Source organism: Quercus robur, chromosome 3 (assembly GCF_932294415.1).
Source record: "Quercus robur chromosome 3, dhQueRobu3.1, whole genome shotgun sequence".
Taxonomy (NCBI): Eukaryota; Viridiplantae; Streptophyta; class Magnoliopsida; order Fagales; family Fagaceae; genus Quercus; species Quercus robur.
The window spans coordinates 34,383,137-34,395,976 of NC_065536.1; positions in this window are offsets into that span (position 1 = coordinate 34,383,137).

The window sequence follows — 12,840 nt, forward strand, 5'->3', positions numbered from 1 at the left end:
GTGTTTGCCGTAAGTAATGTAAGATCACCTCCATTTATAAATGTTATATAATTAAGGTGATGTAATATATCTTGTAATCTTAAATTACGTTAATGTTAAAAAAATTAAATGAACCAAACACCGTAATTTGACATTAAGGTAATGTGCATCACATCAAAAGTTTCGATAAATACAATAGAAGGCAAGTTTCATCATTTGTTTTAAACTATTTTATGATCTATTATAATTTTTACTTTTTAATATAAAAAAAGTTGGTCTTACACGATGTACATTCTGACATGTACCTTAAAATTTTGTTTTATTCATTTACATTTACCATCAATTTTCTTATTCAATTTTGATTATGTATTGAAATATTTTCTTTAGTTGCCAGAAAAGCTTTGAAAGTTCAAAAACGTGTACAAAAACACTTTTGAACGTTTAGACCCCCAAAAACCAACTTAACCAACACAAGCAATATGTCAAACAACTAGTGTGCGGAAACTTAACATATGCTATAATATGGAATTGGTTAAACAACTATCTAAGCCATAACAAAATAAACCACAGCAGATAATGTAAAGGCAGAGATAGAGAGGAAGGAAGATGCAAACACAGAGATAACACCAGATATGTTATCGAAGAGGAAACCGAAGACCTCGGCGAAAAACCTCTCCGCCGCCCTCCAAGCGGTAATCAATCCACTAGAAAATACAGTTGGGATACAAGGACAGCAATAGACCCTCCAAGCCTAATCTACCCAATGCACCTAAGCCCTCCAAGCTTCTTGCTCCAACGAGGTTGCGCCGAACCTTTTTCTTTTCTAGCTTTCCGGATTCCGCTACTACACCGTAGCATCAACCAATGAAGATTGGCTCCTTCCTAACTGCTTCCCAGAACTCCAAACGACTGTCTCACAGAGATGATAATGGTGAGAACCAGGTTTGGTATAAAGCCTCTCAAGGATTTGACAATGGAGAGGAAGAGAGTGAGGGAATTTGATGAGACTCTAAGGTAGAGATTGTGGGTGAAACAATCTTGTTTTTCTTTAGGGTTTCTCTCTCAAAATTCTCTCTGGAAGCTCTCTTTCAATCGTGGGTTAAAAGGGTATTTATACTGGAGTGAAGAGGAATGCGAAACGTCAGGTTTTTCCAAAACAGGGGTGGCTCGCGGCTTGACCTCGCGGCTTGACTAAGTCGCGAGTTCCAGTCGCGAGTTAACCGTATGGCCAGTTGTCCTGTTTTGTCCTGTAGTGCTCCAGCTAGCATGACTGTTCATCTTCCAGCATGCTTGGCACGTGTGCATCTTCTGGCGGGTTGAAGCCGCGAGTCCACCCGTGAGTCCCAGCCGCGACACTCTGTTTTCTTGCACACTCTTGAGCAAACTTCACTCTATCTCACTCACTACCCTTACAACAATCCCACCTAAATACAGGGTTACTAAATGCTGAATTACAAGCAAATTTGGCACGGAATAAAGCCAATTAGATGGTTGAATAAATTCAACCTTACAATCTCCCCCTTTGGCTATTCCGTGACAAAACCCTAAAACAGACTCTAGACTTAACATGTGAGTTGGGAACAGTTGAACAAAACTCACTCACACCTAACTCTAGAAGCTGTGAAGCACTTGAATCATATGAACATAAACTCCTGAAACACAACAATACACCATGATCATTGTAAGCAGAAAAATATAAATGCATATGAATCAGGCAGAATGTGATCAAGCAAAGATGGAGTTAATACACAAACCATGGCTTGATCAACCAAGTGAACACCACAAGGTAGTGATCACAGTGCTCATTCACACTTGGAATGAACACAAAGACATACAAGTTAACAAGCACAAGGCAAGACACTTGTATGCTCAACACTCAACCAATGCATAGCTCACATGGCATATGCATCTAGGAACAATCCTACAAGGGCACAAGAGTGACAGTACATAGACCAAAATGCAGAACATTTAGATTAAGTACTGATTTCAACATAGCATAAAGGCTGCACTTAAGCATGGTACATACCATAAAGCCTACAAACTATGCATAAAACAATAACCCTAAAAGCTTACATAAGCATATGGGTACAAACCAAAAAATACCTGAATAACAGTTTTACAAAACACAATATATTAACTTAAAGAGAAGAAAGAAACAGAAAAAAAAAATAAAGACACTCCCCCTTAGATAGTGACACTCCCCCTTAGGGTAATATCCTCCCCCTCTGATTATGCAATATCCTCCCCCTCTGATTATGCAATATCCTCCCCCTCTGATTATGCCTATCACTCCCCCTTTTTGTCATGGAATAGGCTAGTCATCCTCTTCTAGCTTTCTCTGAATTTGATCCAACTGAGTCTGAAGAGAAGTAAACTTCATATCCCATCGGTTGCTTTGATGGTGTAGAGAAGCAGTGAGTCCAGACATCTTTGTATTCAACTCGTGGACAGAGGAAACAATGCGATCAAGTTTCTTATCGAGGGAGAGATTGCTAAACTGAGAGTCACTGTGAGATGCAGAAGTTTCCGGTTTGGCTCTCTTCCGACTATGTCCAACACTTGCATTGTATGTACGCATGTTGATCGGACTTGGTTTGGGAATATGAGACTCATCAGCCGTTGGATAAATTCCCTTGAGCTTCAAGATCCGTGAAATGAGACTGCAGAATGGAATGCAGATCCGAGACTCACTTCGAAGAACCGTTTTGCGCAGAACATGAAAGATATGAGCACAAATGTCGATTTCTTCATCAGAGATAAGATCATGAAGAAACAAAGCACGTCCGAGATTCATATACCCAGTACTTGATAAAGGGTACAAATTGTGAAACATCACAATTGTAAGCACTCGCAGTTTCGGAGAACGGGAGGAAACACTGATGGATTTGCCATTGGGTGAGAACTCCAAGTCTTGACCAAGACTTTGTTTGAGAAGCTCCTCATCAGGACATAGATCATCATAGACCGGTGAGTGACGAAAAATGGGTCTGTTGATGTGAAGAATTTCTGCCAGGTATGTAGGAGAGACAGAAAAGCTCTTTTGCCGAACCCAGCACTTAAGTTCATCTCCTTCCACAAGTCCGTTAGCATAAAATTCTTTAACCAACTCTTCATACACGATATCCGGATCAGAGAGAAGGTAATTCCAATCCTTGTGAGCAAAACATATCGGAATGTCAGTGTTGTGAAGTGATGGCAGATCTACAGCTCTCTCTAGTAACGGTGTGGCATGAAGAAAAAAATTCTCATATGACTGATAGGCTGAATAGGATCTGAACTTATTGGGATCGAATCGCTGTGATGAAGAGCGAGTCACTTTCGGGAGAGGTGTGTCTTCATCAACATCAATTACGGGTTCCTTCCCTTTGGAAGAACCTCCTTTCACAGCAGCCTTTTTGAATGGAGACATGACCAGTGGAGTGATTCAAACCGTGGACCATCGAGAGGCTTGGTGAAGATATCCGCCTTTTGATTGTCGGTGTGTATGAACTCAAGACACACAACTCTTTCCTCTACCAAATCCCGAATGAAATGGTAACGTATCTCTATGTGTTTGGATTTTGAATGCTGAACAGGATTTTTGGAAAGATTGATGGCACTGGTGTTGTCACAGAAGACACACATCGTTTCTTGAGGAATTCCATAGTCGTGAAGTAATTTCTTCATCCAAAGAAGCTGAGTGCAGCAACTTCCAGCAGCGATGTATTCTGCTTCTGCAGTAGATAGAGACACTGAATTCTGCTTCTTGCTCATCCACGAAACAAGATTGTTACCAAGATAAAAACAGCCGCCTGAAGTGCTTTTCCGATCGTCTACACTACCAGCCCAGTCAGCATCCGAATACCCAGCAAGACACGCATTTGAGTCTTTTGAATACCACAGACCATAGTTTGCAGTGCCATTCACATATCGAATGATTCGCTTAGCAGCAGTCAGATGAGATTCCTTCGGATTAGCTTGGTACCTGGCACAAACGCCCACACTGAAAGCAATGTCCGGTCTACTTGCTGTAAGGTAGAGCAAACTTCCGAAGATGCTCCTATACAATGTAGGACTTACTTCAACTCCTAAGGAATCCACATTCAGTTTAGTGGAAGAGCTCATGGGAGTGGAGGCATGTTTTTTGGAGTCTAGGCCAAACTTCTTGACAATATTTCTGGCATACTTCTCTTGAGATACAAATATACCCTCCTTCTGTTGTTTGACTTGAAGACCCAAAAAGAATGTGAGCTCCCCCACCATGCTCATCTCAAACTCCTTCTTCATCCCCTCAGAAAATTCAGTAGCACGATCTTCGATAGTTGCTCCAAACACTATGTCATCAACATAGACTTGTGCCACAAGGAGATAATCTTCATCATTTTTGACAAATAGAGTTCGATCGGCGTACCCTCTCTTGAAACCTCTATCTAGAAGATAATGTGTAAGACGATCGTACCAGGCTCTAGGCGCTTGTTTTAAACCATATAGTGCTTTCTTCAATCTTAATACATGATCTGGAAAATGAGGATCCTCAAATCCTTTTGGTTGCTCAACAAAAACCTCTTCATTTAGATATCCATTCAGAAAAGCACACTTAACATCCATTTGATAAAGTTTGAACTTCAAAGTGCACGCAATGGACATGAGGATTCGAATGGATTCGAGTCTTGCCACCGGAGCAAATGATTCATCAAAATCCACCCCTTCTACTTGTGTGTATCCTTGAGCCACCAACCGAGACTTGTTTCGAATTATCTCTCCATCTTCATCAGTTTTGTTTTTAAAAATCCACTTTGTGCCTATAACATGAACGTTCTCAGGCCGTGGAGCAAGTTCCCACACGTCATTCCTCACAAACTAATTCAGCTCGTCATGCATTGACTCAACCCAATTCTCATCTTGAAGAGCCTCTTCAACCCTTTTTGGTTCAAACTGTGCAAGATAACAGTGATATGTTACATGGTTGGCTAGCAGTACATTTCCTTTCCTGAGGCGAAGACCGTCATCAAGTGATCCTATGATATTACTTTCCGGATGATTCTTGATAATTCTTGAGGATGGCCTTTTTGAAGTGGAAACTTCATCACTACGAGAGATAGGAGGATGAACATCTGGAGGAGTAAGAGGACTTGAAGTTCTAGACATCGATCTTGTTTCCCTTCTTTGGTTGATGGGAGTCGATTCTACTTCTGGTATAGGTTCTTCACCTTCTATATCCAAAGCTTCTACCTCAACATCAGGCTCTTCGGTGCTCGGCCCTTCTACATCATCAACCATTTCCACCTTAGGTAAGGCATCATCAATCTTGACATTTATGGATTCCATCACAGTCTTTGTTCTCTTGTTAAACACTCTATATGCTCGACTTGTAGTAGAGTAGCCAAGAAGAATACCCTCATCACTTCTTGCATCAAACTTCCCAAGATTCTCTCGATCATTTAAGATATAACATTTACTTCCAAATACCCGGAAATACTTCACTTTAGGCTTCTTCTCATTCCATATCTCATATGCAGTCTTCTTTGTACCAACTCGAAAGAAGATCCTATTGCCAATGTGACACGAGGTGTTGATAGCTTCTCCCCAAAATTTTTGAGGTATTTGCTTGTTAAGCAACATGACTCTTGCCATCTCCTGAATCACACGATTTTTTCTCTCTACCACTCCATTTTGTTGTGGAGTTTTGGGAGCTGAAAACTCTCTTTTAATACCATTCTTCTCACAGAAGGAGTCGAATCTTGCATTCTCAAATTCTCTCCCATGATCACTTCTAACTTTGGCTATTGGAATCCCCTTTTCATTTTGTAATTTCTTGCACAGAATCTCCAGCCTCTCATAGGCTTCTGATTTTTCTCTAAGGAATTCAACCCAAGTGTATCTTGAGTAGTCGTCCACAATGACCATAATATATCTTTTTCCCCCTAGGCTTTCAGTTCTGGTGGGCCCCATCAGATCAACATGAAGTAGCTCCAAGCAACGAGAGGTGGCTATCACATTTACCTTGTGATGACTTGCCTTAGTTTGCTTCCCCATTTGACATGCACCACAAATAGTCTTCTTTACTTTTCCAAACTTAGGAAGTCCCTCGACTACTTCAAGTTTGGAGACTTTTGCTACTTGTTTGAAATTGGCATGCCCAAATCTGTGATGCCACAGCTCCAACATATCTACCCGAGCACTTCTACACGATATTGGTGCCGTGGGAACTATTCCATAACAATTATCCGTAGTCCGATTTCCTTCCAAAACCTGAATCCCCTCTTTATTGATGATCAAACATCCTTTCTTGGAGAATTGTACCAGGAAGTCGTCATCACAAATTTGAGTGATGCTCAGCAAATTCGCCTTTAGCCCTTTTATGAACAGCACATCTTTCAACAGAGGCAAACCGGGTATCTCGATGGTTCCTTTGCCTAGGACTTGAGCATGGCTTCCATCCCCAAAGGTCACATAGTCACCCACCTTTTCTTTGAGTGACTTAAACAGTGACTTATCCCCTGTCATATGGCGAGAACACCCACTATCAAGATACCACAAACATGCATTAAACACCTTTAATGAGGTATGCACAAATAGGTTCACATGTGACAGACACTCTTGACCTTCAAACACAAATTCATCAGGTTTCATGCTACTTTTAGATTGATTTTTCATTTTCAGATTCTCAATCATCTCACACAACATTCTATTCTTTCTTTTATATTTCTTAATCAATGATTTTGATTCAGATATGCTCCTGTGTAAGACAAGATTCTGATTCTCAAGATATTTCAGCATGTGAACAAAAACTCTAGCATGTTTCTTAGTTATTAATAACTCTGCAAGATCATCAGTAAGACACCTTTCAGTCATATGCATAGAGACATTTTCACAGACACTTGAGATACAATTCAGCATGGTATAAACAAAAACAACAACTACAACTCAGGGGTCTAGGATCACACTGAGGTAATAAAACCAACAGCAGTGTACCCGCTCTGATACCAATTGAAAGTTCAAAAACGTGTACAAAAACACTTTTGAACGTTTAGACCCCCAAAAACCAACTTAACCAACACAAGCAATATGTCAAACAACTAGTGTGCGGAAACTTAACATATGCTATAATATGGAATTGGTTAAACAACTATCTAAGCCATAACAAAATAAACCACAGCAGATAATGTGAAGGCAGAGATAGAGAGGAAGGAAGATGCAAACACAGAGATAACACCAGATATGTTATCGAAGAGGAAACTGAAGACCTCGGCGAAAAACCTCTCCGCCGCCCTCCAAGCGGTAATCAATCCACTAGAAAATACAGTTGGGATACAAGGACAGCAATAGACCCTCCAAGCCTAATCTACCCAATGCACCTAAGCCCTCCAAGCTTCTTGCTCCAACGAGGTTGCGCCGAACCTTTTTCTTTTCTAGCTTTCCGGATTCCGCTACTACACCGTAGCATCAACCAATGAAGATTGGCTCCTTCCTAACTGCTTCCCAGAACTCCAAACGACTGTCTCACAGAGATGATAATGGTGAGAACCAGGTTTGGTATAAAGCCTCTCAAGGATTTGACAATGGAGAGGAAGAGAGTGAGGGAATTTGATGAGACTCTAAGGTAGAGATTGTGGGTGAAACAATCTTGTTTTTCTTTAGGGTTTCTCTCTCAAAATTCTCTCTGGAAGCTCTCTTTCAATCGTGGGTTAAAAGGGTATTTATACTGGAGTGAAGAGGAATGCGAAACGTCAGGTTTTTCCAAAACAGGGGTGGCTCGCGGCTTGACCTCGCGGCTTGACTAAGTCGCGAGTTCCAGTCGCGAGTTAACCGTATGGCCAGTTGTCCTGTTTTGTCCTGTAGTGCTCCAGCTAGCATGACTGTTCATCTTCCAGCATGCTTGGCACGTGTGCATCTTCTGGCGGGTTGAAGCCGCGAGTCCACCCGTGAGTCCCAGCCGCGACACTCTGTTTTCTTGCACACTCTTGAGCAAACTTCACTCTATCTCACTCACTACCCTTACAACAATCCCACCTAAATACAGGGTTACTAAATGCTGAATTACAAGCAAATTTGGCACGGAATAAAGCCAATTAGATGGTTGAATAAATTCAACCTTACAAGCTTCAATAAAATGGTGTATAAATATTATTGGGAAGGAAATTTTCAGGAGAGAGAAAGCTATATTATTCTTCTAGTCAACTTGAAAACAATGTGGCTTCACTGCAATTCATATCAGCTTCAGATGAAAGTTGCAATCTTGCTTTCTTCAAATGCAAATTTAAAGAATCCAACATCATATATATAAGCCTGCCTTCGGATGATCTCTATGTTCAACTGTAAATATATGAGTCTTCCCTTTTACTTGAACGAGGCTTTGTCCAGGAGATTTTCTCACTTAGTTAGATTTCATCATTGTTCTTATTGCTGCAACCCCATCCCACCTTCCTTTTGATGCATATATGTTAGCCATCTCCGCATATGGAACTGCCACCTGGAGCTCCAATTCAAAGAGACGATGTGACACATATTCACCAATCTCTACATTACGGTGAACCTTGCAAGCACCAAGCAATGCACCCCATATACCTGCATCAGGCTTGATAGGCATGAGGTGAATGAACTCCAGTGCTTCCTTTAGTTTTCCTCTTCGTCCAAGAAGATCTACCATACAGGAATAATGGTCTACTCCAGGACTTATATTATATTTTCTAGTCATCATACCAAAGTACTCCCACCCTTTCTCAAGCAAACCTCCATGACTACAAGCTTGAAGAGCAGCAAGAAATGTAATGTGATTTGGCTTCAATCCCAACTCCACCATTTGAGAGAAAAGGTTCAAAGCTTCTGTAAATTCTCCATTTAAAGCACAACCTGCAATCATAGTTATCCGAGAGACAAGACTTCTCACAGGACTGGCAAAGAAGAGCTCTCGAGGACCAAATGTACTCTTCATAGATTCAGCTGTAGGGAATTCCGTGTTTTCTTTCATGGATGGGTACAATGGATACAATCAGATCTATATGGCAACCTAGGACCAAAAAAAAAAAAAAAAACCACACATACACACAACAACAACGACAATAATAACAACTACTTTTAGGACCCCAATGGGAAATTTTTACTATACAGTAATGTCATTTGACCTCAAGAATGCAGGGGTCCAACACACCAAGACAACCATCTTTCATGATATGATGCATCAATAGATGGAAGACTATGTAGATGATATTGTGGTAAAGTCAAAGAGCAGGAAGGACACTTCAAGGTCCTCGAACGATTCTTTGAGTGATGCAGGATGTACAAGCTACGGATGAATCCCTTGAAATGTGCCTTCGGGGTGTCCACAAGAAAATTTCTTGGTATTCTGGTACATCACAAAGGGATAAGTGTGGATCTAGCTAAAGTAATAGTCATAGAAACCATGAAGAGACCTACTACGATTAAGGAACTCGAAAGCTTCTTAGGAAGGGTTTCCTACATAAGGAGGTTCATACCAGGACTGACCTCGATCACCAGTGGACTATCCAAACTGATGAAAATAGGAATGTTTTCATATGGTGAGCTGAGCAACAAAATGCCTTTCAAGAACTTCAATAGATCATAGGGCGTTTGCCTACTTTACAAACACCAGTCCATGGCAAACCACTATTATTGTACGTACCTAGCATCTAGTTCCTAGGCAATCAGAGCATTGTTGGTCTAAGAAGATGACAAGGGAAATGAACAACCCATCTTGTACATGAGCCGAGCTTTGCAGGACACAAAAACAAGGTACCCACAAATAGAAAGAGCATGCCATGAGAAAAAAGCCATATGGCAAAATCTTAAGAGGGGATCCTAAGTAATAGCACCTAAATACTGTACCTAAGTCTTGCTCCTTTTTGTTTATTTGTTAATATATTTCCCTTGTTTCTTTGGAAAAATTTAAAAATAAAACAAGCAAAACAAGAACAAAACCCAAATCACTACTTCATAGATCTCGCAATTCTATGCCACTTTCAGATTTCACAAATCCGAATCAATTCCAAAACCACCATATGGATTTAGTTTTAGATCTCAGTGTCTTCCTAGATCTCGTTTCTTCTCTCTTTCACATGATTCTCTCTTGAGTTTTAGGAGTATCAAATCGCCGAGCCCAAATTTGTTTCTTGACATTGATTTCTTGGGCTTGTGTGGGTTTAAACCACAATATATATTTGCATACCAAAAAAAAAAAAAAAAAAATTAGAGAAAAACTGAAGATAAATTCGAGAAAAACTATTGGATCCCCAACTTGAATTTCGTGGTATTGAAATCACGTCGAATCAGAGAGAGATGAAATCAAATCTAAAATTTAGAAATGATAGAATGAGAGACAGATTTTGAGGATCAAAAACCTTCTTTATGAGAAATTTGACATGGCGTGATGTTTAATTGGTGATGTAGAAAATTTCCAAGAAACTTCTTTCTTTAAGATTCAAATAAGTTAAAGTGGTCGACCCATAATGTGAGGGTCATCATAGTACTAATAGGGAGAGGGTATTATTGTGAGTGGGAAAGAGTAAGAAGAGAGAGAGGAAGATGAGGAGGTGTAGAATTGCAAATTTTTGCTTTGGGAGGAATTGGGGTTTTAGGAATTGTATCGCGAGCTAAGATTGGACGTGTGAGTGTTTGAATTGTGTTTGTAATCATAAAGGAGATTTAAGTCTAGGTTTGATTTGGGATTTTGTAAGTGTTTGTGTATGTTTGGTTAGTAAGAAAATGCAAGAAAAGAAAAAGAAAATTTTGATATTTTGAATTTGTGTTATTTTGTTATATTTTTCTGATTTATTTATTTTCAATTAAACTACTGATGTGGTAACTTCAAAAATAATAATAAATGCTGATATGACATTTTAAATATCTATTAAAATTTTATAATATTAATTTACTTGCCATGCCAGCTTCAAGTGTGTCAATTATACTTGCCGTCTACCACATAAGCATTTTCTGTTAGTGAGTTAATGGTAGAGACCAAATTGACTGCAAGTTGAAAATAATAGGAACTAAATTGACTATTGCAAAATTTTAGGGACCAAATTAACTGTGACCCCAAAATATTGGGATCAAAATAGTGTTTTCGCCAAAATAAAACTCTATTATGTGATAAATTGATAGTCGACATTCCTTGTCCATGTATTAAACTTATTCTAAAAATGGATTTTATCAACTAATTGATGGGAACATGTAACTATTTGGGTTTTGTGTTCCATGCAAAGTTTTCAATTTCATCATAAAGTTTTTCCCATATGATGTGTCATCAATCACAAAAATGTAATTCAAACATCATTTATTAAGTTGTTGAAGTCATTTGTAAAGAAATTAAAACATTCATTACAAAATGTAACAATTTAGGCATTTTATTCATTTTGGATGTTTTGGGAGCCTTTTGTGCATTGTGGAGGTTTCAGAAGTATTATAGTCATTTTAAAGATACGCAAATATTCTGGTGATTTTGGAGATCAGATTGGGATTTTGGTCATATTTAACATTTCTAGTGTATTTTAGTCATTTTGAAGTTTTCAAGTGTATTTTAGTTATTTTGGATGCTTTGGGGTCATTTTTGCAATTTAGAGATATCATGGGCATTTTAGCCAATTTGAAAGGTGAAAGTTCAAAAACGTGTACAAAACACTTTTGAACGTTTAGACCCCCAAAATACAACTTAACCAACTCAAGCAATATGTCAAACAACTAGTGTGCGGAAACTTAACACATGCTATAATATGAAATTGGTTATAAACTATCTAAGCCATAACAAAATAAAACCACAGCAGATAATGTAAAGGCAGAGATAGAGAGGAAGGAAGATGCAAACACACAGACAACACGCGATGTGTTATCGAAGAGGAAACCGAAGTCCTCGGCGAAAAACCTCTCCGCCGCCCTCCAAGCGGTAATCAATCCACTAGAAAATACAGTTGGGATGCAAGGACAGCAATAGACCCTCCAAGCCTAATCTACCCAGTGCACCTAAGCCCGCCAAGCTTCTTGCTCCAACGAGGTTGCGCCGAACCTTTTTCTTTTCTAGCTTCCCGGATTCCGCTACTAGACCGTAGCATCAACCAATGAAGATTGGCTCCTTCCTAACTGCTTCCCAAAACTCCAAACGACTGTCTCACAGAGATGATGATGGTGAGAACCAGGTTTGGTATAATGCCTCTCAAGGATTTAACAATGGAGAGGAAGAGAGTTGAGGAATATGATGAGACTCTAAGGTAGGGATTGTGTGTGAAACAATCTTGTTTTTCTTTAGGGTTTCTCTCTCAAAATTCTCTCTGGAAGCTCTCTTTCAATCGTGGGTTAAAGGGGTATTTATACTGGAGTGGGAGAGGAATGTGAAACGTCAGGTTTTACAAAACAGGGGTGGCTCGCGGCTTGACCTCGCGGCTTGACCAAGTCGCGAGATCCAGTCGCGAGTTAACCGTATGGCCAGTTGTCCTGTTTTGTCCTGTAGTGCTCCAGTTAGCATAACTGTTCATCTTCCAGCATGCTTGGCATGTGTGCATCTTCTGGCGGCTTGCAGCCGCGAGTCCACCCGCGAGTCCCAGCCGCAACTCTCTGTTTTCTTGCACACTCTTGAGCAATCTTCATTCTATCTCACTCACTACCCTTATAACAAACCCACCTAGATACAGGGTTACTAAATGCTGAATTACAAGCAAATTTGGCACGGAATAAAGCCAATTAGATGGTTGAATAAATTCAACCTTACAATCTCCCCCTTTGGCTATTCCGTGACAAAACCCTAAAACAGACTCTATACTTAACATGTGAGTTGGGAACAGTTGAACAGAACTCACTCACACCTAACTCTAGAAGCTGTGAAGCACTTGAATCATATGAACATAATACTCCTGAAACACAACAATACACCATGAT